Consider the following 25,820-nt stretch of genomic DNA (forward strand, 5'->3'; position numbering starts at 1 on the left):
TAAACTACAACAGGCATACAGTGAAATAATTTTCAATCATTAAAAAGGACATTGTATAGCTATACTGTTTGACATTCTGTATTGAAAAAAAGTTGGAAAACTATAAGTATAATATGAACTAATTTATGTGAAATTTTATACACACACATCATCATCAAAAGGGTGGGGTGAGGAACAACAGGCACACAAATGATGACAGTAGTATTTACTGGCAGTCAAGAGATTTTTACTTTCTTCTTTGTTCTTTTCCATATTATTTAAATTCTCAATAATGGGTATATATTATCTTTATATACTAAAGCAAATTAACATTAGCCTTTTCTGCTACAACAGATGTTTCTTTAATGTAAGTTAGTTCACATGCAGGAAAGTCGTATTTCCTGTCTTCAAGACCCTCCCCTAAGGTAAGCTATCCAAGGAAGTTGAGAGTGCAGATGAAGAAATCCAAATATTTCCCCTTGTGTTTAAAATAAAACTAAGTCAACACCCTGGATCAGATTTTTAACTTTGATGAAATTGGTCTCTGTTAGAAGTGGGTGACTTTAAGGACCAACAATTCAAAGGAGGAAAACCAGGATTTAAGGCCAAGGACTGATTGTGATGCTGGGTATAAATGCCAGTTGAGATATAACCACGTTGTTGTTTTTATTACAATTGTCACTTTTTGGTGCCAGGTCTGTTTACAAAATTCTACTGGTTTCCAACCATCTGTTCCTCACCCCATTTCCTCTAGAAGCCCTATCACGTTTAGCACATGATTTTGCAGAATTAAAGGTTTTTCAGAAATGCAAACATGGCAGGAAGAGAAAAATGCCTCTGCTGTTCTGAGGAAAACTCAAAGATGTAGAGAAACATTCCATAAGTAAAAAAGGAAAAGAAACATTAAACTTTATTTTGCTTCAGCAATAGTTTCTAATGAAAGATGTGAAACACAGGACAAAACAATCGCAATAATCTTGATTTACACCACAAATTTATATATATATATATATAAATACATATGTACACACACACACACACACACACACACACAGAGGGAGGGAAGGAGAGAGAGAGAAAAGAGAAATGGTCCTTGCCCCCACTAGACACTTAAAATCTAAGCAAGACAGAGAATTAAACAGGCATCAATTGTGGTAGATGAAGGAGGGATTAATCAAATTAACTTTTTTTTAAGTGGCACAAACAGTAAAGAGATTTATTTCTTTCTCATATAAAAAAATTCTGCAGGCAGGCAATTCAAACTGACCCTGTATTGTCCACCATGGCAATTCACCCATCATCTTTCTTTCTTTTTTTTTTTTTAACTATTTGATTAAGGTATGACTGACATACCAAATGCTGCACATATTTAATGTATCCAACTTGATGAGTTTGGAGATAAGTATACACTCATGGAACCATCACCACAATATATTCCATAAACATACCAGACACCTCCAAAAGTTTCCTCCCACCCTCTTTTAATCCCATTAATTTTTGAACATCGTATTTAATTATATATCCTCAAATTAGGTAAGTGGAGGAGAAATGCAAACAATGAGGGAAGCAGGTCTGAAACTATTTTAGATACATTGTAGCATTGAACAAATGGGAAACCCGTGTTAGCTGGGAGCCAGGGTGCTCTCTATGGAAAAAGGGAGATATAAATACACAGCAGGGAGCCAAGGAAGAACCCTCTGGAGACATAAAAGCAAAGATACCCTGGCAGCAACGACTATATCTAGTACCTGGATCTTAGGTTCTAATACCGTTCCTCACAATAGGGAACTAGGGCTCTTCAAGAAAGGGTTGATTCCAGGGCTGGGTAAGCAAGGTATAGAATGAGCCTGGAACATCTTGTTACGCGAAGTGCTCAGAAAAACAATGGAAGCACATCAAAAGGACACAGGGGCCTGCTTGAAGGTGTTCCTACTGGTTAAATATGAAAAAATGTGACCATCTAAATAAATAAGGTCAGTAATGATTATAAACCACTGAAAAATACCTGTGGATCTGCTTATCTTCTGAAATTGGGCAATATTAAAAGAACTGAGTATTTAGCCTCAAAAAGTAAACTGGGTAATGCTAATTTAATTTCATATAAGTAATTAATACCATGAAAGTATTCTATAAACTGTTGTTTAATAAAATGCAAAATAGTGTTTTCCTTTGTGATCATTCTCAGATATACGTTTAGAAATGCAGTTTCCTGGCAGGGAATTTTTTTTCAATTCATAGTATCCTTCTACGTAATTTCCAAAGTATAATTGTTGACCTGACTAAATAAAGTTTTCCACTGCTCTTTGATTACTATATCAGCACATCCAACTGTCAAGTGAATTTGGGATCCAGCGTAAAATGCAGATTTTGCGAATCTGAACTATTTAAAACGTACAGTTTTAGTAATTATCATTAGTACCAGTAGCATACAATGATTGGACCTTTGCAGGTTTAAGAAACAACTGATGTTAAAATTATCTAAACCTAAAGAACATGGGGCCAGGGCGGGGCACCAGAGTGATGATTACCAAAAAAAGAGAACTGAGTTGGCATCTCTTCCTTCAGTATTTTCTCCTTTCATGTCAATAAACAGTTATTGAGTACCTGTTGTGTGCTGGGCATCATACCAGTTTCTATACTGAAAGAGTGAAGATGTATCTGTGCATCTATATAGATACTGAACATTAACCATTGTTCTTTTGAATTACTCTAGCCTTGTGAGGGCCACAAAAATAAAATAAAGATGGATTTCGTAAGAGACAGAAGCAAGTGGGGATGTTATGGAAAGACAAACTACACAGTATTCTATATTCGGCCCATCTACTCTCAGAGAATGACTCCATCATCCAAACAGCTGCCCCAAGGTCAACATGGTAGTTAACCAAAGGGCCCTCTCCTGAAAAAATACAAATCATAACTTCTCTGGCTTGAAATCCTTCAACAACTTTCCACTTCCTATAGCATAATATCAAGCTCTTTATATTTAGCATACACAGCTAATTATGATTAGGTCCCTAGTTTCATTACTTCTACTCTTTCGTTAGCACGTCACGTTCTAGCCAAACCCAGCAACACACAATTTCTAGATTGTGTCATGCTTTTACTTGTCTCTGGGCCCTTATACATGTTCTCCCTTTTGTCTTCATAACTCTCCCTACCTTTCTTGTCTTAGCCACCTCTTATGCATCTTTCAGGTCTGCTTAGATGTCACTCCACTGGAAGTCCACCCTGACTCTTCAAAGCTGAATTAGATGCCCCTCCTATGTGTTCTCACAAAAAGCCTATGCTCCCCCTAGTGTAGTATTTATCACACCTGATTTTCCCATCCTCACCTCCAATTGGCTGTGAGTTCTGTGAGGGGAGGGACTCTTGTTCACTGCCATACCTCAGTGCCTTGCACTGAAGTGTTCAATATTCAATACAGTGTTATTAATGAAATTAACAAAACATTTCCAATAACATTACTAAAAATAATTCTTTAATTAACGATTTTGGTAATTAAAGAATTACCAAAATTTCCTGTCCATGTAAACTATCTAAACATTAGATTCAGAATGTGATGGATGTTGGGGATGCATGGGTTGAGAATAAGGCATTACCCAATCACATGCAACAAACTGTGTGTATGTGTGTGCACACACGTGAGCATGTGCATATGTTTATCTGATTATCCCCATCTCTCACCTGATAGTTCTACTTGGTAGTTGAAGATATTTATGGAGAAAGTGGTTTTCTAAAAAAAAATTTGTGTGCGTGTGTGTGTAACTTCAAGAGGTTTGGGGGGGGTGCTTTTTTTCTTCAATAAATCATAGCACTCATGTCTAAAGGCAGTAAAGATGGGTAACAAGAATCAAATAACTTTTCACAACCCATTCAACTATAAGGCATTATGAATTTTCTTTTCAATTAACAGCTTACTTTTAGAAAGTATTTAGCTTGTTTTTCCTTTAAAAGCAGTTTTTTTCAATCCATGCTCCATGGTGTCCTGAGGATTCCCTAGAGGGTTAGGGGCCAAAAGGAGCAGGCACTAAGTGAGCAGAGCTTTGAGCCCCGACTCCCTGCTTCAGTCTGAGCCACTCTGCTTTTATCTGTTTTTTTTAATAATAGAATTCCAAAAAAGATTTTCCTTGAAGAAGAGTTCACTACACTAAAATAAGAAGAAAAGAAAAAGGTTAAAAATCACCACCTTAAAGAATCAGTGGTGGATTGAGGCTCACACTCTATAATTCAAGTCCTTAATGTCTTTCATATTTCTAGTTTATTTCTTGTACATTCATCTCTGTCAGGTTTATTGGCTGGTTTATTTCTAAAATGAGAAATACCATTTGAATACAGAAATATCCAGGTAGAGAGAAAACAACAAGTTTTAAGAAGTATATTTATTCTCTGATGCAGCTGTTTCTAAATTAATTTCTCTTATAATGTTTAATGGCATTATTTATGTACCAATCTTCGAGCTAACGATTCATAACACAGAATACCAAAATAATCTAATTGAAAAACAGAAAAGCCCACTGTAAATGCCAGCTGCTGCTATATTTTCATGTACTATCAACAAATATCTCATCTTGCTTTAATATTGTCTTAGGAAAAAGATCGTCTTAAATGGAAAACCCCACCAAACTCACATTTAACTAGCAACTTTAGCTATTTTACCAAGAAACAAAAGGGGAACAAGGTAACTGAAACCAGGGGGTCCTCCTTCATGCAACATTCAGAAGACCAGTGGGGAGAATTTGATCTGCTGATGAATACACTCATGGATGAGAAGGAGAAATGGGATTCTCTCAGACAGAAACCTTCTGCTGTCCTATGCACACCAGCATGGGGATTGTGGAATGGTACTCACTGGAAAACACCTGATAAACACCTGCAATCAAGTCCCAGCTCTGTAACAGTAAGTTGGGTGAATCCGAAAACTTTAGAGGTGAACACATATAATTATTTATAAGATCTACTGAGCTGAGCAGGATTAAAAGATAAACTGAGGCATATTAAAATGTTAAGCATTTATCTGAGCAAAAATCAATTCAAATAGAGCAGTGCCGAACTGCAAGTGGTTAGAAGTGCTCCACCAAGAGGAGTTCAGGGGAAAGGAGGAAGCAAAGAAAGGAAAAAATTGATTGGCTATAGGTGAAAGCCTAGTTGGCCGTTGGTGACTGGTGGTCCTTAGGTTTCAACTTTGTAACCTTGAGGCATCTACAGGCTTAGATTTCGGCTTAAGTAGGTCACCCCACGGCATTAGAGCTACCTCAGTCTAATGGCCTCCTTGTTTAATTTAACAGAACAACCAACCTAATTTTCACCTCTTCCAGGAAACATTACATGAGTACTCTGACCTACAGAGCCATCTTTCACCCCCAAACTCCTCTGGCATGTACTAGCCACACCCACATTTGCCAGCCAGTATTGTTAGTTAACTTTTTGTAGAAGGTCCATTCTCTCCAACTAGATTGTAAACCACGAAAGGGTAAGCACCATGTCTCATTCCTCCCTATACACCCTGAAGATATGAGAATTTTACTGAGCATTTGCAGGTGCTAAATAAATACTTTTTGACTGCTTGTTTCATTTTAGATGTGGTTTATATTAATACCCACTTACAATGTTGATGGAAAGACAGCTTGGTATGGCTGTGTCAGACACTCCATTCCTTTAAATGACAGTCAGGAGCGTAAGGGAAAAATTGGGTGACCAGAGCAGGCTGTTTTGAGAGCCACCCAATCCATCTGAAAGTACCTCCATGCATGTGTCACCCCCAAAGAACAAAGCACCCATCCTCTTGTAGAGCTAAACCTTTCCTCCTCTTCCCATGCTATGTACCAAATTAGAAATCAGAAAACTTGGATTCAAGTCTTAGTTATGCCAGGGACTGGGCAATTCATTTCATCTACTTGAGTAGACTACCTCTAAGGTTCTTTGCTCTAACTATCTATGATTCTATGAGACTAACTTCAAGCCTTTTCCTTCCATATCCAAAATCCATGGAATGGCCCGTTTCTCCCAGCACTAAAATTACCTGTCTTTCGTGATACCGCCCATCATCATCATTGTTGCACCTGTGCTCCAAGACCTTTCTGACTTTGGCTGCAAGGTTAACATATTCATGAAAGTATGTTCACGTCTAATGATGACACTTAAATTTCTCATCTGATCTTTACTTCATACCTGTGCTCATTTAACAAATACACATCGCGTGGCTAATTGGATAATACAGGACAACACACACACTTGGGGAAATTTCTAATACATTCCTGCTTTCAGCAGCAAAGACACGTACGACCCTATTTACAAAGAAGCACCACTAATAATAAATAAAATTAAACTATTTTCATGTTGGTCACGAGATAGGTTCTTTTCAACTTAATCAATAGCTCAGTGGCCCTGAGAATAATTCCCTGACCTTTCCAATTTTGTAAGAAACTTATTTTTATTGGCTAATCAACATCAAATGATATTAGGGAATGTCACAATGGTTGTTACAGTAAATGGCTTAGAAAGAAAAGCCAGTAACAATTTTGATAGATTTGGGGGAATATATGAGCTAGATAAGAATATATGAGCCATATAGAAATTCAAAGCAATTTAAATTAATATCTATCAGTTTTGAATAATGAAGAAGTTTTTCAGAACCTAATGTAGTTTTGTTCTGCAAAAAGACTAGGCATATAACACACAGACCTTTCCCTAGCCAAGTAACTTGTTATCCAATTAATTAAAAAGGAAGGTGGCAATTTCACTTCTTCTTGTCTAGCAAAAACAGCCATGATAAAATCATAGATGAAAAGGTCAGTTTTAGAAGTGAGATGTAGGTAACTGAATCCTCCAGGAAATATTTAAATGTTATTTTTCCTTGGCCAAAATTAGACCAACATTTTGCTACATCTTGGTTGTTAACCCTAGTACCAATATTAAACAGTTGCATAAAAATTTTTGACTAACAGAACAATGAGGTTTTGCTTCATTTTTAACAGAGATAGAGTGATTGGCCACTCATACAAAATCAGCCAAAAGTACTCTTCCACAAATTATTATCAAATCTATAAACTCTGAAAGAAGCATTAACTGGAAAGAAAGAAAAACTGTAAAAAAACAATTTTGTGAAACCAATGAAATAAAAATTTGTCTAGTGAAGAAAATTCATTTTGTATTGTCTAAAATAGTATATTACTATATAAATGATATTACAATAAACATTTTTGTTATTTTAATTACATCAAATAATCCCTACACTAACTCTATTTTTATCCCTAAACGCAGATGTAAACTTATGCTCAGCGTATTTGAGTAATCTTCCTAAGGTCACACAGATATTAAGCAGCAGAGCTGAGTCCAGATTTTCTGGCTGGTGGCCTGCACACTTAAGCACTATTCTCCATTGCCTCCCAGTTAGTCACCACTCCCAGTAAATATTCACCACTCCCAGTAAACACAGAGCAGGATGAGTTATTGATTCCATAACTGCCATTATAGCATTGAGATGCAATTTATATGAAGTGTCTGAATACACAATTAGTTCAATTCACTATATAAAAGGTAAATGCTTAAGTCTCATTCATTTCTAATAAATTTTCAAATTGGGAAAGGATACAAAAGGAAGAAAAGTACAAATCTATATATCATATCAATTAACAGAAAAATATAATTAGAGTTGTCTTTGGACTTAGCAAGTATTGAAAACCCTTATTGTCCTGCTGTCCTTTCAGCCCTTTGAGTTGCCTGTTAGAATTTGACATTTCACTGCTGAAACAAAAGAAAGGTGGAAAATATGTGCATTCCAAAGCATTGTACCCTTTTGCAATTTCCCTTCCATATTTATTACCCAAAACTTTAAAACACTCAACTAGAAGCTAAACCAATTCAAAGATATGTGTAAAATGTAAAATTGGAAATGCTGCAAAATCAACGTGACCTTTAAAGTGTAACATTTCCCACAATCGTTTAGTTAATACTAGAAAAACATTTTACAGTGTTTAAAGCATAATCTTCATGTGTAATATTTGAAGCAAATATAAAAGCAAATACAGAACAAAGTACTTAAAAATCAACCACATTTTTTTTTTTTTTTTTTTTTTGTGGTACGCGGGCCTCTCACTGTTGTGGCCTCTCCCGTTGCGGAGCACAGGCTCCGGACGCGCAGGCTCAGCGGCCATGGCTCACAGACCCAGCCACTCCGCGGCATGTGGGATCTTCCCAGACGGGGGCAGGAACCCGTGTCCCCTGCATCGGCAGGCGGACTCTCAACCACTGAGCCACCAGGGAAGCCCTCAACCACATTTTTTAAACAAGAACTGCAATTAATTTTAAACTACCACTTTTTCCGTAGTAGTTACATCATATATATTTTAAACATTCATAACCTATAAGGGTACTCTGCTTTGCAAATACAAAACTGATGAAACCACTGTCACCCTACCCCAGTCACCTCCTGCAACTGGTAGGGCCTAGTTGAATGACTAATTCTCCCCCAATTTACCCATATTAGTTTGCTTGAGAACAAAACTATGTATCGGGCAAAAGGCCAAGATGGGCCCTCTCTGTGAGCCAACAAGACCACACTTGATTAATCTCCAAGGCACTGGTCTCAACAGCACATTTTCAAACCAACCAGACTCCTCAGTCAAAGATGCTTTAAGCAAAGATAATAATTAGGTAGTCGATAGTATCATAAAATTAAATTTTGAATGAGAGCAAATGTAGTCCTCCATCTTCAGATCCAACCATACATTTGTTAAAAGATATGCAAATCAATGCTAATGGGTTGGCAAAATTTCCCCAAGAGAGAATCACACTTCAGATAAATCGCCATTCATAATTTTTTTATTTCATAATCAAGTAGCAATCCTTGAGAACCTCTCTTTCCCTTTTGACTACTTTGATTAAGTATTTTCAATAGAAACTGATCAGAAAATACTTTTTCTCAGACTATTTTTTTTTCCTGCACCGCTCCTAGCAGTAGAGAAAAATTAGCAAGAAAAATGAATTCAGAATCCACCCCATTCCCACTTACTAAATGGTGTAGATGTGTATATCCCATTGCCTTTAACACCTGAGAATTAGGAAGAAAAAGAGTTCAAGGAAACAAACTGAGCAATCTAATATCTGGCTAAAGGACAAATTCTATCTTTAAAATTGAATACAGGGCTTCCCTGGTGGCGCAGTGGTTGAGAGTCTGCCTGCCGATGCAGGGGACACGGGTTCGTGCCCCTGTCCGGGAAGATCCCACATGCCGCAGAGTGGCTGGGTCCGTGAGCCATGGCCGCTGAGCCTGCGCGTCCGGAGCCTGTGCTCCGCAACGGGAGAGGCCACAACAGTGAGAGGCCCGCGTACCTCAAAAAAAAAAAAAAAAATTGAATACAGTTTCTATCAACTCTAGGAATTCAGTTCATATTTCTTTAATTCAAAGAGTGAAAGAACAATGTTACAGCATGAAGAGACAAAACAGAGAAACATCAACAAAGCAACTAAATTAGATACCTCACCTGTCACAGAGAAAATCAATAAGGCTCAATGAATTTATATTTTACACAGACTTACTTAAGGAAAAACTTTGAAATATAATGTCTTTAGCTTTTTGTGTACTAAACATATTCTGCTCCATTGGCTGGAAAAAAACTTTAAGAAGATGGCCTCTGGGTAGAGGGCAAATAGGACTCAAGCTATACTTTAACAGAGAAGCAAAACAAGACGGGAGAAAAGCAGCTGGGGAGGGAAGGTTTATATGCCACTTACGTAAAAATCATACACGTTGGCTTTTTACTGGGAAAGGAATGTAACTGGCAACACTAAGAATGAAATAGGCGGAATCACCTTGGCAAGAAACAAAACAGCAAGAGGATTAAGTAGGCCTGAGAGTGGTTTACACCCCCAAACAAGAAAAGAGTGAGACAAACTCAGGTAGGAAAAAGACAAAACTCCAACCGCCTCTCTTACTCTGAGAGACAGAATAAGACACACCACCACCAACAAAGAAGTCTCAACCTAGAATTCAGGTGCTCTGGTTCTCTCCCTCCCTCCCTCCCTCCCTCTCCTCTCCTCTCTCTCTCATAGTCTCAGAGCAAAGGGACAACATATTTTACAACATTAACAGAAGACCAAGAAGAAAACAGCTATGCCTGGTTGGTCAGCTCTGCCCACAGAGGTTTCCTACAAACTCCATGGAACCTCTTTTTTTTTTTTTTTTGCGGTACACAGGCCCCTCACTGCTGTGGTCCCCCCCCCGTCGCGGAGCACAGGCTCCGGACGCGCAGGCCCAGTGGCCACGGCCCACGGGCCCAGCCGCTCCACGGCATGTGGGATCCTCCCGGACCGGGGCACGAACCCGTGTCCCCTGCATCGGCAGGCGGACTCCCAACCACTGCGCCACCAGGGAAGCCCCCATGGAACCTCTTTTGACCACATCTTCATTTCCCAGAGTCAACCACAGAGTTTGTCCAATTTTGTCTGACAAGAGAGGGATTCATGGCCACTGTGGTAAAGCAAAGGCACAATCCTGCAAAATGGCTACATTTAAGGAGTCCACAGAATCTCAACAGGCTCCTAAGTAATCTCCTTACCTCCCACATGACCCTCTATCCTTTCTAAAAATATACCTTTCTAAAACGTAGACCATGATACTACTCAATTCAAAATCTTTCATGACTAGACACTGAAAAAGTCCAAATTCTGTGACCCACCATTCAACGACGTTGAGAATCTATCCTGATTCTTTTCCAGCATCATCTTGTTCTGTTCTATGATAGTGTCCTTCACCTTCCCTTTTTTTGCCTTTACTTGTGCTACTCCTTCAGCCTAGAATTTCTTTCCATCGTCTCTACAGCATAAGTACTGCATTCTAACACCAGCTCAAGATATCACCTCCTATTGTGCAAAGTCATAGGCAATCTCCCTTAGCTACATCTCATTCTGTGCTACACCAGAGCTTTGTTTATACCCATTTTGGACACAGATTATATTCTGAATCACAGATATTTATTTACATATTCATCTTCCCTACCTCCATATCACAGGGTTGTGGGGGTGGAGTTATATTATCTCTTTTAATTGTGGTAAAGTACACATGGTATAAAATTTACTGTCTTAACCTTTTTTTTTTTTTTTTCCGGTACACGGGCCTCTCACTGTTGTAGCCTCTCCCGTTGTGGAGCACAGGCTCCAGACACGCAGGCTCAGCGGCCATGGCTCACGGACCCAGCCGCTCCGCGGCATGTGGGATCTTCCCAGACCAGGGCACGAACCCGTGTCCCCTGCATCGGCAGGCAGACTCTCAACCACTGCACCACCAGGGAAGCCCCAGTCTTAACCATTTTTAAGTATACAGTTCAAGTGATAAGTATATTCACATTGTTCTGTAACCAATCTCCACAACTCTTCATCTTGCAAAACTGAAACTCTTTACCCAATAAGCAACACCTCCTCCAATTCCCTCCTATCCCCAGCCCCTGGCACCCAACTTTCTACTTTCTGTGTCTATAAATTTGACTATTCTAGGTACCTCATATAAATGGAATCATATAGTATTTGTCTTCTCATGACTGACTTATTTTGGTTACCATAATGTCCTCAAGGTTCATCCATCTGCAGCATGTGTCAGAATTTCCTGCCTCTTTAAGACTGAATAAAATTCCACTGTGTGCATATACCACATTTTGTTTATCCATTCATCCGCCCATGGACACTTGGGTTGCTCCCACCTTCTGGCTATTTTGAATAGTGCTGCTATGAACATGGGTCTTCGAGATCTTGCTTTAAATTCTTCAGGGCATATACCCAGAAGTGGAACTGTTGGATCATATGGAAACATTTTCATTTTTTTGAGGAACTGCCTTCCAAAGCACCTGTAGCATTCATTCTCACTAAGAGTGCACAAATTTTCCAATTTCTCCACATCCTCACCAACACTTGTTAATTTCTATGTTTTTTAATAATAGCCATCCTAACAAGCGTGCATTTCCCTAATGATTAGTGATTTTGAGCTTCTCATGTGCTTATCAGCCATTTATATATCTTCTTTGAAGAAATGTTTCTTCAGGTCCTTTGCTCAATTTTTAATTGGACTGTTTGTGCTTGTTGTTGTAAGAATTTTTATATACTCTGGATATTAACCCCTCATCAGATATATGAACCAGAGCTCTTTTTTGTGTGTGTGTGTGGTACACGGGCCTCTCACTGTTGTGGCCTCTCCCGTTGCGGAGCACAGGCTCCAGACGCGCAGGCTCAGCGGCCATGGCTCACGGGCCCAGCCGCTCCGCGGCATGTGGGATCTTCCCGGACCGGGGCACGAACCCGTGTCCCCTGCATTGGCAGGCGGACTCTCAACCACTGCGCCACCAGGGAAGCCCCAGAGCTCTTTTTTAATTCACTTTTCTATTCCCTAATTTTTCAGAGTTGGCTGTAAGTATTACAGAAATATATTTTGAGTCGAAGATGTTTCTTCCTTTTTTAGGTTTTTTTTTTGGAGGGGGTCGGGGGGTATAATACAAAATTCAGGATATCCAAAAAGGGGTATATAGTGGAAAATGAAACTCCTTCCCATCTCTGTTATCCAGCCACCAAGTTTCAACCCCCAGAGGCATTTTCCATTTTCTTATAATTCCCTCCAGAGATACTCTGTGCATATACAAGGAAATACATATCTTAATTTAGTCTCCTCCAAAATAACCTAATACCCACTGTTCTGTACCTTGCCTTTTTGACTTAATAATTATTCCATTTCAGTGTACATAAATTGCTTTATTCTTTTTAACAACCACTAAATATTTCACTACATGTACCATAATTTATTTATCCAGTCCCCTAAGGATGAGCACTTGTTTCCAATTGCTGTCAAGAATATCCTTAAATATACATTATTTCACATAAGTACAAGATTTGTGGGTTAAATTCTGGTAGGGGGATCAAATAATATGTGTATTTTAAGTTTTGATAACTATTTCTAAATTGGTCTCAACAAAAACTACAAAAATTCCTACATCCATTAGCAATAATGACATTGCCTATTTTCCCATACCCTTAGTAACACCTCATGTGTTCAAAATTTGTTTCTTTACCAATTTGATTGGTTGAAAAATGAGTATTCACTGAAGTTTTATTTTGCATTTCTCTTTTATGAACTGCCTTTCATATCCTTTCATATCTTTGTCCATTTTTCTGATTGTTGGTCTTTTTCCCAGAGTTGTTATTTTCAATATATTTATGAATTAGCCCTTTTCCTACAGTATGAATTTTCCAATTATATGAATTAATATATTTATGAAATTAGCCCTTTTCCTATGATATGAATTGCAAATCATCCTAGTTTGCCTTTGCTTTTTTTTTTTTTTTTAAATAAATTTATTTATTTATTTTTGGCTGTGTCAGGTCTTCGTTGCTGTGCGAGGGCTTTCTCTAGTTGCGGCGAGCGGGGGCCACTCTTCATCGCGGTGTGCGGGCGTCTCACTGTCGCAGCCTCTCGTTGCGGAGCACAGCCTCCAGAAGCACAGGCTCAGTAGCTGTGGCTCACGGGCCTAGTTGCTCCGTGGCATGTGGGACCTTCCCAGACCAGGGCTCGAACCCGTGCCCCCTGCATTGGCAGGCAGACTCTCAACCACTGCGCCACCAGGGAAGCCCTGCCTTTGCTTTTTGATATAGTTTTTTTAATCTGTTTTTGGCAGTGCAGAATTTTAATATAGTCAAGTTTCACTATTCTTCTCTTTTATGGTTTCTGTGCATTTCTTACTTTCTATTCCCACAATTATCATAGTGAAAATCCTCACTACCTTGTAAGTAAATTACAGCTTCCCAACTGGTCTACTTTTCATTACTCCCTCTACCTTCCAACTGATCCTATACACTTGTCAGATTAATCCTCTTAAAATATTGTACATTAGTAGAGACACAAAAAGTTGAGATTACAATATAATAAAGATATCAACTGTCCTGACAGGAAATGACTATTACAGTTTTGTCTTGTATTAATTAAGCTCTCTTGAGCATTCTCAAACTCAGAAGTGTAAAGTTTTCTATAATTTTAATTCATTAGAATGTCACTGACCACAGGTCTACGTATTATAAAAGAGGGGGACATTCTGATTGAAAACTAGGATTATATTCAATACACCAACTGCCTCAGGATTTCAACTTCACAGGACTATTTTTATGCTCTCCCCCCAGAATCTCTCTACCAAACTCTACCCTGCCCTAGTGGCTTCAACCACACAGAGCCTGGTCATAAGAGCTTTAGAATCCAGGTTTTTCTCACCATAACCAGGAAATAATGTGTCTCTGACTCTATACAGAATGTGACACTATAATTCATGCTTTTGGAAGGAGGACTAACATTTCAAGTTGGCAGCTAGGTAATAAATATGATTAGGAGCCAAGCACACAAGCAGAATATCCCAAAATGTACACCTTTCATAAGAAGACACAAGCAGGCTTAATCAGTAAGATAAATTCAGATTAAAAAAATGCAGTTCCCCGCACCCGCCCCCAGGCACAGATAAATAAGCATCTTTTCAGAAGTACTACCTTCTTAACCCCAAATCATTATTTCCCTTGAGGACTCTTCTACAAAACTAAAAAAAAAAGAAAAAAAAATTTAAGTTGGAGACAGTAACCAAGTATGACTCGTTAACCAAATAATTCTTCACATTTCTTTGTAATGAGTTAAAATTTACATAGGTTTCAAATAAACAGCTTACATACACAGTCCTCAAAATTAACCAATGAAGTACACTTTAATCTCCATTTTCCCAAAAGGAAAATGAAACTCAGAGACCAAAAGTTCATGTTCACATAGCTGATAGTAGAGCTAGCACTTGAATAAAAAGTCTTCATAACCCCATTCCATATTTTTGTCACTATACATCACCACTTTAATGTCTAGAAATTTACATTTAATGCCTATTTTTTAATTTCAAAATAATAGTTTTAATAAAATGTTTAGAGTATTAATGTCATGCAGCCATATACACCAGATATGCCTCAAACTATTAATCTTCTAATGTGTTTTCATAACCCATTTGTTCAGATTATAGTACTTCTCTTACCCATAAAAAATAGACTCATTAAAAACACAAGCTAATTAGTTTATGAAGTGCTTCAAACTACTCTTAGATAATAACACTAAATTGTTAATACTTAACAAACCAAATAATAGGTATTTAGTATCTTAATCTGACACTAATAAAACTCTTATTAAAGTAACTATTAAACAAATAAGCTCTTGGAAAAATACCAAAATGCTTAGTAAATAATCTGCTACCACAGGCAAACTAAAAATTCAGGCATACATATGTGTGTGTGTGTGTGTGTATTCCAAGTACATGATATTCTGGAAAAGGCAAAACTATGCAGACAGTAAAAAGATCTGTGGTTGCCAAGGATTAGGAAAGACTGATGAATGGGTAGAGCACAATGGATCTCTAGAGCAGTGAAACTACTCTGTATGATACTATAATGGTGAATCCATGACATTACACATTTGTCCAAACCCATAGAACGTACACACCAAGAGTGAACCCTAGGGGCTTCCCTGGTGGCGCACTGGTTGAGAATCTGCCTGCCAATGCAGGGGACACAGGTTCGAGCCCTGGTCTGGGAAGATCCCACATGCCGCGGAGCAACTAGGCCCGTGAGCCACAACTACTGAGCCTGCGCGTCTGGAGCCTGTGCTCCGCAACAAGAGAGGCCGCGATAGTGAGAGGCCCACGCACCGCGATGAAGAGTGGGCCCCACTTGCCGCAACTAGAGAAAGCCCTCGCACAGAAACAAAGACCCAACACAGCCAAAAATTTAAAAAATAAATAAATAAATTTAAATTATAAAAAAAAGTGAACCCTAGTGTAAACTATGAGCATTAGGCATAATGATGTGTCAATGTAGGTTTATCAATTGTAATAAATGTACCATTCTGGGAAGTAATGTTGATAATGGGAGAGGCTCTGCATGGGTAGGGGTGGAGAGCATGTGGGAAATCTCTGTACCTTCCACTCAATTTTGCTGTAAACCTAAAACTACTCCAAAAAATAAAGTATATTTTAAAAATTAAGGTAAATTATCTGTGGCAACTCTAATCTGTTCAGTCATTGCTTCAGAGGTGCACTTTCACCTGTTTAGAAAAGAACACCCTTGGCCATCAACCCTAACCTCCAGAGACATTCTGCCTCACACACCCACCACTCCTCCCAATCCTGCTCTGCCACTCGTAGCCTGCTCAGCATCTAACATGACATTGGTAGACTAAGTCCAAAGACACGGAGAAAATTAAGTATAGACAACAGATGCAGAAGGAAGGTAGTGGCTAAGAAGGTAAAGAATTCCGAAAGAGGGAAATCTGCAGAAAAATCCACAAGAGAGCACAGAAAGGAGAAAACAATCCTGAGATGCTCTGAACGTACTGGTCTACATAATGCGAAAATCATATGAAATTAAATTGTCCTAAAATACAAAACATGATATTACAAGCATTTCCCTTCTTTAAAAAATGTCTTTGCTGAACATGATTCCAAAACTAGAACTTGATAATGTGTTTAAAATGTGTCCTCCGGCCACAAGCAAGATGATTTTTCAAAAGTTGACCGTAAATGCTATAAACATTTTTCAACAGAAAGATACATAAAAGTGTGTGTGTCAAAGTGCCATTACAAAGACCTGGCTCTCAGAATAAAGTTTTGGATAAAATTGCAAAATTTTAATTTTTATGATATATTACATGGAAGAAAGACGTACATTTTTATCTTCTAGGTATTTTTAATCTCAGACGTCAGAAACACGCTATGAGTTACCAAACTGAGCAGGAGTTCACTGAGATCTTGAAACAGTCACACGGAACCACTGCAGGGGGTGTGTGTGCTTGTTTGCTCTGTTCATCAAAGACGAGGCAGGGCTAAGCACTAGCAGACCCAAACACCTGAGTCATTTGGGAGAGGCTAAGGACTCCAGTGGCAAAACAGGGACCCATAAGACAGGCTTAAGAATGGTTCTGGCAGGAGTCACCACCATCACCACCACCACCACCTGAGCAAAAATCAACCTTCTGTATCTAAAGTTTCAGGGGAGGCACAAAGGCTGGAGTTTCACCAGGGATCCAACTCAGTTCAGTAAATACCAAGTAAGCACCAACAAAGTACCCAGCACTAGGGTAAAGGTGCTGCAGGACACTGAAGAGAACTTGGTCTCTTGGTATGGGACTCTGGGGAAGCCTGAGTGAGGACAGCTCGTGGAGAGGAACCAACTTGCCAGCACCGACTTGCCAGCCACTATGGAAGTGAATCTTTTAGCCCCAGGCACACCTTCCACTAACTGCACCTCCACCTGGTATCTGCTGACAACCTCACAGGACCCTGAGCCAGAACCACCTGAATTGCGGACCCATAGCAACCATGAGATAATAAACGATTACTGTTGTTTTCAGCCACAAAGTTTTCGATATGGTACAAAGCAACAGAGAACAAATGCATCCACATTTTACATAAAAGGCTCAGAGAGGCTAACTTACCTACTACCACATAGGAGTTAGCACTTAAACCACGTCGGGAACCTAGTCTCTAGGCTTTAGATTCAGTTTCCTTGTCATTAAGTGACACCACTTCTCAAGTAAAATAAGTTATAATACTGTAAGAATGATCATTTCTATATGATTACACAACCGGCACTAACACACCAGGCTTTCCACAGCACAGAGATACAGCACATGTCGCCGCATACTTAACAGACATGATGAGACCTGCAATATAACTGAATTTGTGACTCTTCATGGTACTTTCTGGGGTTTTTACTATCTTCTGAAAGAATTCTGGGGTTTTTTTAAGTGTACAGATTTTGAAAATAAAAACCTAACATATTTATAGCATGTTAACACTAAACAATTATATTATTGACATTGAGGATATTTATACACTTTACAACCTTAATCACAATAAACATTTGTGTAATTTTAAACAGAATTAATATGTCACACTACGAAAAGTTCCACTGCTCATTGTTTCTTTAAGGATTTGCTTTTTTGCTTTAAGTCTTCAACTTTTAGCATTACACAAACATAGTAAAATATAGTATCAAAATGCTCATGATGGTGAAATCTTAAGTCCCATCCATAAAATGGTTACTATCTTGCAGGACAAGGTGGCTAGCTCTTAGTCTGTCTACTCCTAGAGAAAGTCGATGGAACATTTCACTGTTACAACCACATCTGCATGTAAATGTAACTTAACTAAGGACACATTATTATTAAAAGGAATTGCAAGAATTCAACCTACAATTTTTTTAGCCCCAAACCTGACACTTTTCTTCTGTACCATGTTTTAGCCAGTGGTTCTCTACTCTGAATGCTTAGGGCACTTTGGAAATTACCCATACCTGGACATCATCCCCCAGAAATTCTGATTTAATTGCTTTGGTCTGTTTTAGCCATCTAATATATAATAAACCAGTAGTGATAAATTCACAGAAAGTTTATGCCACAAAGGGAGAAACTGTGGATATCCCTACATGTTAGCTAAAACATCCTTATCCCCTAAGACAAAGATACCTTGCAATAAACGAAGCAGAACAAGAAGGAAGAAGAGATGGGAAACTCAAACCCATTCTGCTGCTTTCATGGAGCCACCAAGGAATATTTTATTCCCCTGATTCCTCTCCCTGAACCCCATCACCCCACACCTTAACTCCACTGCAAGCTTTAACTCAAGCATCACCTCCTCCATGAAGCCTTCAGGATCACACAAAATAAGCCCATTTTTCGGCATCCATCTTACCCTGAACTCTACCTCTAAATAGCACATACTGCACAAGGCATTTATTTACACATCCATTTCTCTTACTGGCCTGAGGGCTCCTTAACGGTAGGGTCCCTATATTATTCATCCTTCCCATTTATATATCTTTGTATCCAGAGCCTTGAAGATAGATAGTAGATATTAAAAAGTATTTGCTGAATTGTATGGTTTTTGTTTTTGTTTTTTTATGTTTGGTATGGTTATTTCCGCCTTGGACTCCTAGTAGACACTCTTCTGAAATTTTTCAACTTCTCATAATGTATGCAAAAAGGCCAGACATGTTGAGAGCAAGACAGCAGTGGAACCCTAGGCCAAGAAAGAATAGGATAAATGGGGTAAAATGAGATACCCGAAGGTAAGATCAGGTATGAATTTTTTTTTAAGCAAGAGATTAGGCAAAGGGACAACTTGATTTTCATTCACAAGAAGGTGTGACTAAGAACACTGATTACAGGCAACCATATTTTCGTATTTTCAACAGAGCTTTTAAAATTCTGAACTGAAGACCAATGAAGCCAGAAGCTCTGAGAAAGAACCCAGGCCTATCTACTCTAGCCCCACTCCCTCCCCTCCTGTTTACCCCTTCACCCAGGGCAGTTTACTCTGCCCAGAACCTGAAAAGTTTTGCTTTCTCTTTTCTCCCAGCCTCTCTGGCCACTCTCCTTCAGCATCCTTACATCTTTCTTTTTCTTGGTTTGTCCCTAAAATGTTAATATCCTCTAGGACTTACTTTCAGCCTTTTTCTCTTCTCTTTCTATGCAGTTCCTCTGAGCACTTTTATCCTTACCCATGCCTTCAACCACTCTCCATGTGGCAAGCACTCAGAAATCTGTATCTCCAGCCTCCCCAGCTCTTGTGACGCTCCAAGACCTTATCAACTGCCCCCTAGATGCCTCCAACTCACCAATGACATGCCCCACAAGCACGTTAAACACAACGTGTCCAAATCTGAACTATCACCTTCCCCCTCAGATCTGCTTCCTCTTCTCTTTTCCCTCCCACTACCCAGAAACCTGGCAGGCATTCTAGTCAGCCTCACTCTCCCATTCCCCTCACATTCAAACAGTCGCAAAGACCAGCCAGCTCTCCCTCCTGCTAGATATTCTCCTACACATTCTCACTTCTGAGCACCCCTAGTACTTCTGCCTTTGTGCTCTCAACCTCCTATCATCCACAGTAATTGCACTGTCCACTCCGGCCCCCAATCTTACCCCATCCCCACCCCACTGGACCCCAATCTACCCAGCACACTGCTTTGAGGGTGATCTTTCGGGCCATTCACATTTCTTCAGTGGCTCACTACAACACATGGGATGGGAAATGCGCCCTGAATTAGCTTTCTACTTTCATCTCCTTTCACTCCTGACTTTGCCCTTCACACTCTAATATAATGACCTGCCTACAGTTCCCAGAACACACTGTGCTCTCATAATACCACACGACTATTCATGTTATTAGCTCCACCTGGAAATGCTCTGTGCTGCTTGTCACCCTGCCCAATCCTACTCAGCTGTCAAGACTCGGCTCAAACACAACCACAGCTAAAGCCCTTCTCTGGCATTCCTGTCAGGGATCAAGAGCTTCTGCTAGGCTTGTTTTGCATGTGTAGGTATCTCCATTAGAGCAAATAGCACACAATATTTGAACTGTTGGTCAAGACGTCCACTGTCCTATAGACTGTAAGCTCCTTGGTCAAGGAAAGTAACTTTTCAACTTTCTATCCTCAGCACTAGTTCAATGCACACAGCATACAGAAAATTTTAAAAAGGAATTAATGTATGAACTGTAGGCCAATGAAAGGAAAAAAGATCAACAGGACTTTAAGTATAGAAAAAGAATCCAGATCTTAAGGAAGTACAGACATCTATTATTAAGTCCCACCCATTAAAAAAATAGAAACATATGGTTATTAACATAGTACAAAGGTGACAAAGAGAAAATCTGTCATTGGACTAAGCAGGCAATAAGGAGCTAAGAGTCTCCAAGGGAGCAGCTGACAAAAGATTAGCAGAAAGGTCAGAGATAAAGGTGGTTCGTTCTCTGAGTCAAGTAATTCATCAACCTGAGTCCATGGACTAAGCAAAACACTAGCACCTTCCTCTCTCAGTTCACCACTCCTCCCCTTTGTCATGATTCTCCATACCCCTTTCCCAGCCCCACTACCAAGTCCCAGCTTCAGTGGGTAATTCCCTTCAGCTGGAGCCACAAGCCTGGGATATAAGAGAGGGGAAGTCTTTGTTCTCCTGGCCAGGACCTAGAGGAAAGAAAATGAAAGTGCTATTTACTGAGAACCTATTTCGTACCAGGCATTGTGCTACTTTAAGAACACTCACTGGGACTTCCCTGCAGTCCAGTGGTTAAGACTCCATGCTTCCACAGCAGGGGGTACGGGTTCTATCCCTGGTCAGGGAACTAAGATCCTGCATTTCCGAGGTGAGGCCAAAAAAAAAAAAAAACACTTCCTAAATCTCACAGTAATCATTTATAATTAGTACCCCATTTTACAGATGGGAAATTTGTGTCCAAGGTCACACAGCAATGACAGAGCTGGCCCAAGAACCCAGGAATATTTCTCCAGAGTATTTCTACACCCCTGACCACCTCAAAATGGAGAGATGTGGTCCAGCCATTCTAGGTTGCAACTCAGAATACATTATTCTCCAAAACACTATTATAAGTGTTGGTTACAGTCTATAGTATCACTAATACACAAAGGCACACAATGAGTTAGGAAAGCTTTGGGGTCCTGGCCTGGAAATCTAAATGCTATTTGTTATTTTATTTGTTCAACATGACAAACAAAAGTGGTCTTGAAAATTTGAGGAATACAAGGAGTTCTTAAGTGAGGCTTTTCCTTAAGAATATTTTCTTCCACAAAAAATCACCAAGGATAGAAACTATTTCACATTGTTAACTTGTAAGAACCATGACACTAGAAGACACCTGTGGGAAATATGCTTATCTGACCAGGTGCTCATTTACAGTGTGCTGTCATTTGAATAAAACATCATACTAAATCCTACAGACTGCAGCTTATGATAGAAATGCCACAAACTACAGCAGTACAGCTGATTGCCTGTAATCTACTGACAAAACGTAGTCTTTAGCAAAGTGAAGCCAGATGTCTGGTGTGAAATCAGATGTCTGTGGACTTGTCTTTCTTGGCTTCCAGAACAGTATTAGCTACACTAAATACACAGCTTAGCTGTATATTAAACCCACGACTTGGCAAAATCATGACAGTTTGGACATGAAGCATCAGAATTTTTATTGTAATTCTTATAAACCAAAGACATTTCTGAAATAAAAATCCTAACTTTAAACACTCAGCTAAATGTGGTAGTATGTCTTTCTCACTGTGGGAACAGCGTCAGAGCTTTTTAAACACATTATGGAAACCCTTCCTCTTCACTTTTCAAGCTGACACTCTTTCCGCTGTGGAATGATCTGATAGAGGGAATCAGGTGTCAGTCCTTGTCCCAGAAATTCTAGGATCAGACAGAAAAGGTGATCACCTGTGAAAATGCAAATACCCAGGAAGCTTAGCACCTTTAGGAAAGTAAGTACTAGAATGCTTTCCACAATCACAAGCAAGATCAAAAGAAAGTGGGTGACCCGACAGAGAAACAGGAAGGGAAGTTAACAGTATCTGTGTACCAGGCACTGTTTTTACACTTTCTTTTTAATATACTCATTGTTCTGTCTTGATAGATGAGAAGTTAGGGGTAAAGAAGTTTTAACTGGCCTACAGTCGCAGAGCTAATATAAGAAGAGTCAGGATTCACATCCATATCTGAAAGACTATAAAAGGCATGCTACTTCCACACAGGATTTGGAGTGGAACAAAGAGCAGAGGTAAATAGCCAAGAATATGAAGGTAAAAGGCAGAAACCTACCATTTTTACCCAGCAGTGGTCGTCTGAGACTGATTTCAGATGAGACTCACATTCTACCTTTTATAACCTTGCAAGATTTAATTTTAAATAACTTTTTTTTACCTTATATAACTTTTGTAACCAAAAAAAGACAACTTGTTTCACTTCAATTTAAAAAAAAAAGAGGTTATGAGAATTCCCTGGCAGTCCAGTGGTTAGGACTCAGCACTTCTGCTGCCGGGGGCCTGGGGTTCAATCCCTGGTCAGCGAACTAAGACCCCGCAAGCCACTCAGCACGGTCAAAAAAAAAAATTGGGATTGACATATACACACTACTATATATAAAACAGATAACTAATAAGGACCTACTGTATAGCACAGGGAACTCTTAATACTCTGTAATGACCTATATGGGAAAAGAATCTAAAAAAAAAAGTGGATATATGTATATGTATAACTGATTCACTTTGCTGTACAGCAAAAATTAACACATTTTAAATCAACTATACTCCAATAAATTAAATTACAAAAATAAATTTAAAAATTAAAAGAAACAAAAAAAAGTGAGGCTAAATGTAAAGAAACCCACACAAGTGCACAGCCTACTTTAGCATTTATTTTCCTAAGTGCATCATCCTTAACATTGTCCATGCTTTCTAATCGTAGGTCATTTTTCTGGAACAATTCAAAAAATTATCCTCATCTAATTATAATGCTGGTTCAATACATTTATTACACTGGAAAATGACTATAACTTTACTACAGGACACAAATCACCATGGTCAGTCATCCTTGAACGTTCATTTCTGAAAGTATCAGTGAGGCAGGAAATAACGCTGTTCTCCCACACCACTGCAACCACCATCAGCAGTACAGTGAATGTCTTCTACATTAACACTTAACTATTCAGAAAAACCACAGAAAACCGGTAAAAGGCCTGCCCCCAAATGGTCATCTCCAACAGTCTCCTCATTCTCACCACCTTACTCACATCAAAGTGCTCAGCACTCTGGTAAAAAAAAAAAAATCTATTGAATCAATAAATGAACCTATCACCAATAAACAACTATTTCCTGTTTTTTTCAGAAATGAAGTTATGTGGCCATCTGCCAGTTGAGCACACACAAATAATAAAGATTCAGGACACAGGCAGACAATGTCAAGATGCCATGGAGGGCAATTCCAGTTTTCCTGTGTAAGTATCCAAGAATGTGATTTACAAAATCCTTGCCTTTGGCTTACCTGAGTTTTAACTAATTCAAAACATTTCTTTATATGGGACACAGAGGATGCATAAGGTGTTTCCTAACTTCTGAGAGCAGTTGTGTCTCATTTCACTAATACTAGGGGTGGGAGGGATCATGGAAAAGTTCCAGAGAAGAACTGTTAAAAGAGCCCACACTGAAAAATCACAGCAAACCTTCAAAGACTTCAATATGCTGTTTGGCAACGTTTCAGAAGTGAAGAGAATGCTGGTGAGGAGGTATCAAAGGGAAAGTCAAGAAGAAAACGCCCAGTCTGGTCATTTCTCCCTCCCAAAATACCTTTCTCTATGAGCTTAAGAGAAGATCCCAAAAGAACTTCAACACTTGTAACACTGTTATTAACTTTATGCTTTGGAGTCCTAAAGGATTTTTACAGGAGTCCCCTTTTAAAATGTAAAGATCCTTGGAGGGGTTCCTGTTCATTATCAAGGACAGCCATGATGCTTTAATTTCACAGTCTCAGAGATTATTCCAAGTTAGCTAAGAGATGGGGGCCTGAGGTAGACAACTACAGGACAACTACAAGACAGACAACTACCGAGAGGTGAAGGGTAATGACAGTTTTCTGCCAGGTCAAGTGGCTAAAAGGGACCTATGCCAGCTGTCAAAGTCCCAGCCAACTTACGGACTCCAAAACACCTGAAAATAAAAACCTCTTCGACTTGGAGCCTGTGACCCTTGAAGGTGGGCCTTAGGTTCCTGCTGAAAACGTACAATTTGGCCCCAAGATCCAAGGGCAGTTCTGGATCTAGACCTTCTCTCTCTGGCTCGCTCTCTTTCAGGATAAAGTCCTAGCTCCTTCCACCCCTAACCATTCCTTACTTACCCTTTCTCCCGTTCCTCCTCGGTGAGAAGGGGTAAGTGGTTACTTTGTGCCCTCGCCCAATTTGGCCAAAACCCTAAAAGTAAAAATGACAGAGACAAACACGTGTTTTAAAACCCTGACATTCAAGCCTCTGGAACTCCCACCACTCGCCCAACGTGTCCAGACAGAAGGCAGCGCGTCTCCACAGCGCTCCCTCTCGGCCAGGACTTGGGCCGGAGTTGTCCCCTCTGGTGGGGGGCACGAAGAGAGGGCGCGACCTGGGGGCGCCTGGCCAGCGGGGAGGAGCGCGTCGGCTCCAGGCCTGGCGTCCCGGTCTCTGAGCTCCGGTTTCCTACCCGCGTTGGCGGAAGAAGGAGGGGTCCGGGGTTGGCCGCCCCGCGGGGGCCTCAGATAAACACGCGCCCGCACACATGCTCGCGGTCAACACAGGACTCGCGGCCAAGCAGCCCTCCGCCTCCCAGCAACACTCGTCCCCTCTGGGGCTAACTCCGGGCTGAGGGGCCCAAGCCCTGGGGGCCACCAAGGGTCGGCAGCGGCACCCCACCTGCCCACCCCAGCCAACCTCACAGCCCCCTACCTGCCCCCAAACCCCCGCCCTCCGCACCCGCTGCGCAGCTCTGCCCAAGAGAAGTCCCCGCGTGGGTTCCGCCCTCCGCCGGCGGCAAGCTCCGCCCCCGCCCCCAGAGCGCGGGAGCTTCGCGAAGCTCCGCCCCCAGCGGTAAAGCTGTACTTCCGAACGCCTGCGCGGGATAGGCCCAAAACCCGGCCTGGATCTGAAACGGATCAAAAACAACCCTTGCCTAGCAGGCTATTATTGACCGTTTGCCCTGAGCTCAGCGCTGTACTAATGGCTGAGAGAGGGCAACAAAGAGTTGAAAATCTGTGAGACTGTGACTTCATCCTCTCCCCTTGTTTTACAGATGAGGAAACCGAGACCCCAGCAGTTGTTTTGAGTGCACAGCTACAGTGGCAAGCTGCCTTATTGGGGCTCTCCCCTCTGGACTGGTCCTTTCGGCGTTTTTTCTACTAATGTGGGTACGGGAAAACTATTCGATGTTACCGCTTCTAAACAAGCCAGAAGTAATAACCCAGAACAAGTGTTTTACTTTGGAGAAAC

General features: G+C 40.2%; 1 protein-coding gene across 6 annotated transcripts in view; it reads right to left on the minus strand.

Moving 5' to 3' along the window:
* IMMP2L (inner mitochondrial membrane peptidase subunit 2) overlaps positions 1–25,352 on the minus strand; it is a 906,926-nt gene extending 881,574 nt beyond the window's left edge. For 3 of the 6 annotated variants that reach the window (XR_011246624.1, XM_069541018.1, XM_069541019.1), the window contains exons 1-2: positions 25,308–25,352; positions 24,704–24,776 (exon numbers count right to left, since the gene is read on the minus strand). The gene's annotated coding sequence lies outside the window, so the exon portion shown is untranslated. Of the gene's footprint in view, positions 1–14,487; positions 14,506–24,703; positions 24,777–24,960; positions 25,010–25,307 lie in introns of those variants that run through there. The other 3 variants (XM_060020737.2, XM_060020738.1, XM_060020739.1) reach the window with 3 other exon arrangements.
* Between the last annotated feature and the right edge of the window lie 468 nt (positions 25,353–25,820).

The sequence above is a fragment of the Delphinus delphis genome, chromosome 9 (assembly GCF_949987515.2).
Source record: "Delphinus delphis chromosome 9, mDelDel1.2, whole genome shotgun sequence".
Classification (NCBI taxonomy): Eukaryota; Metazoa; Chordata; class Mammalia; order Artiodactyla; family Delphinidae; genus Delphinus; species Delphinus delphis.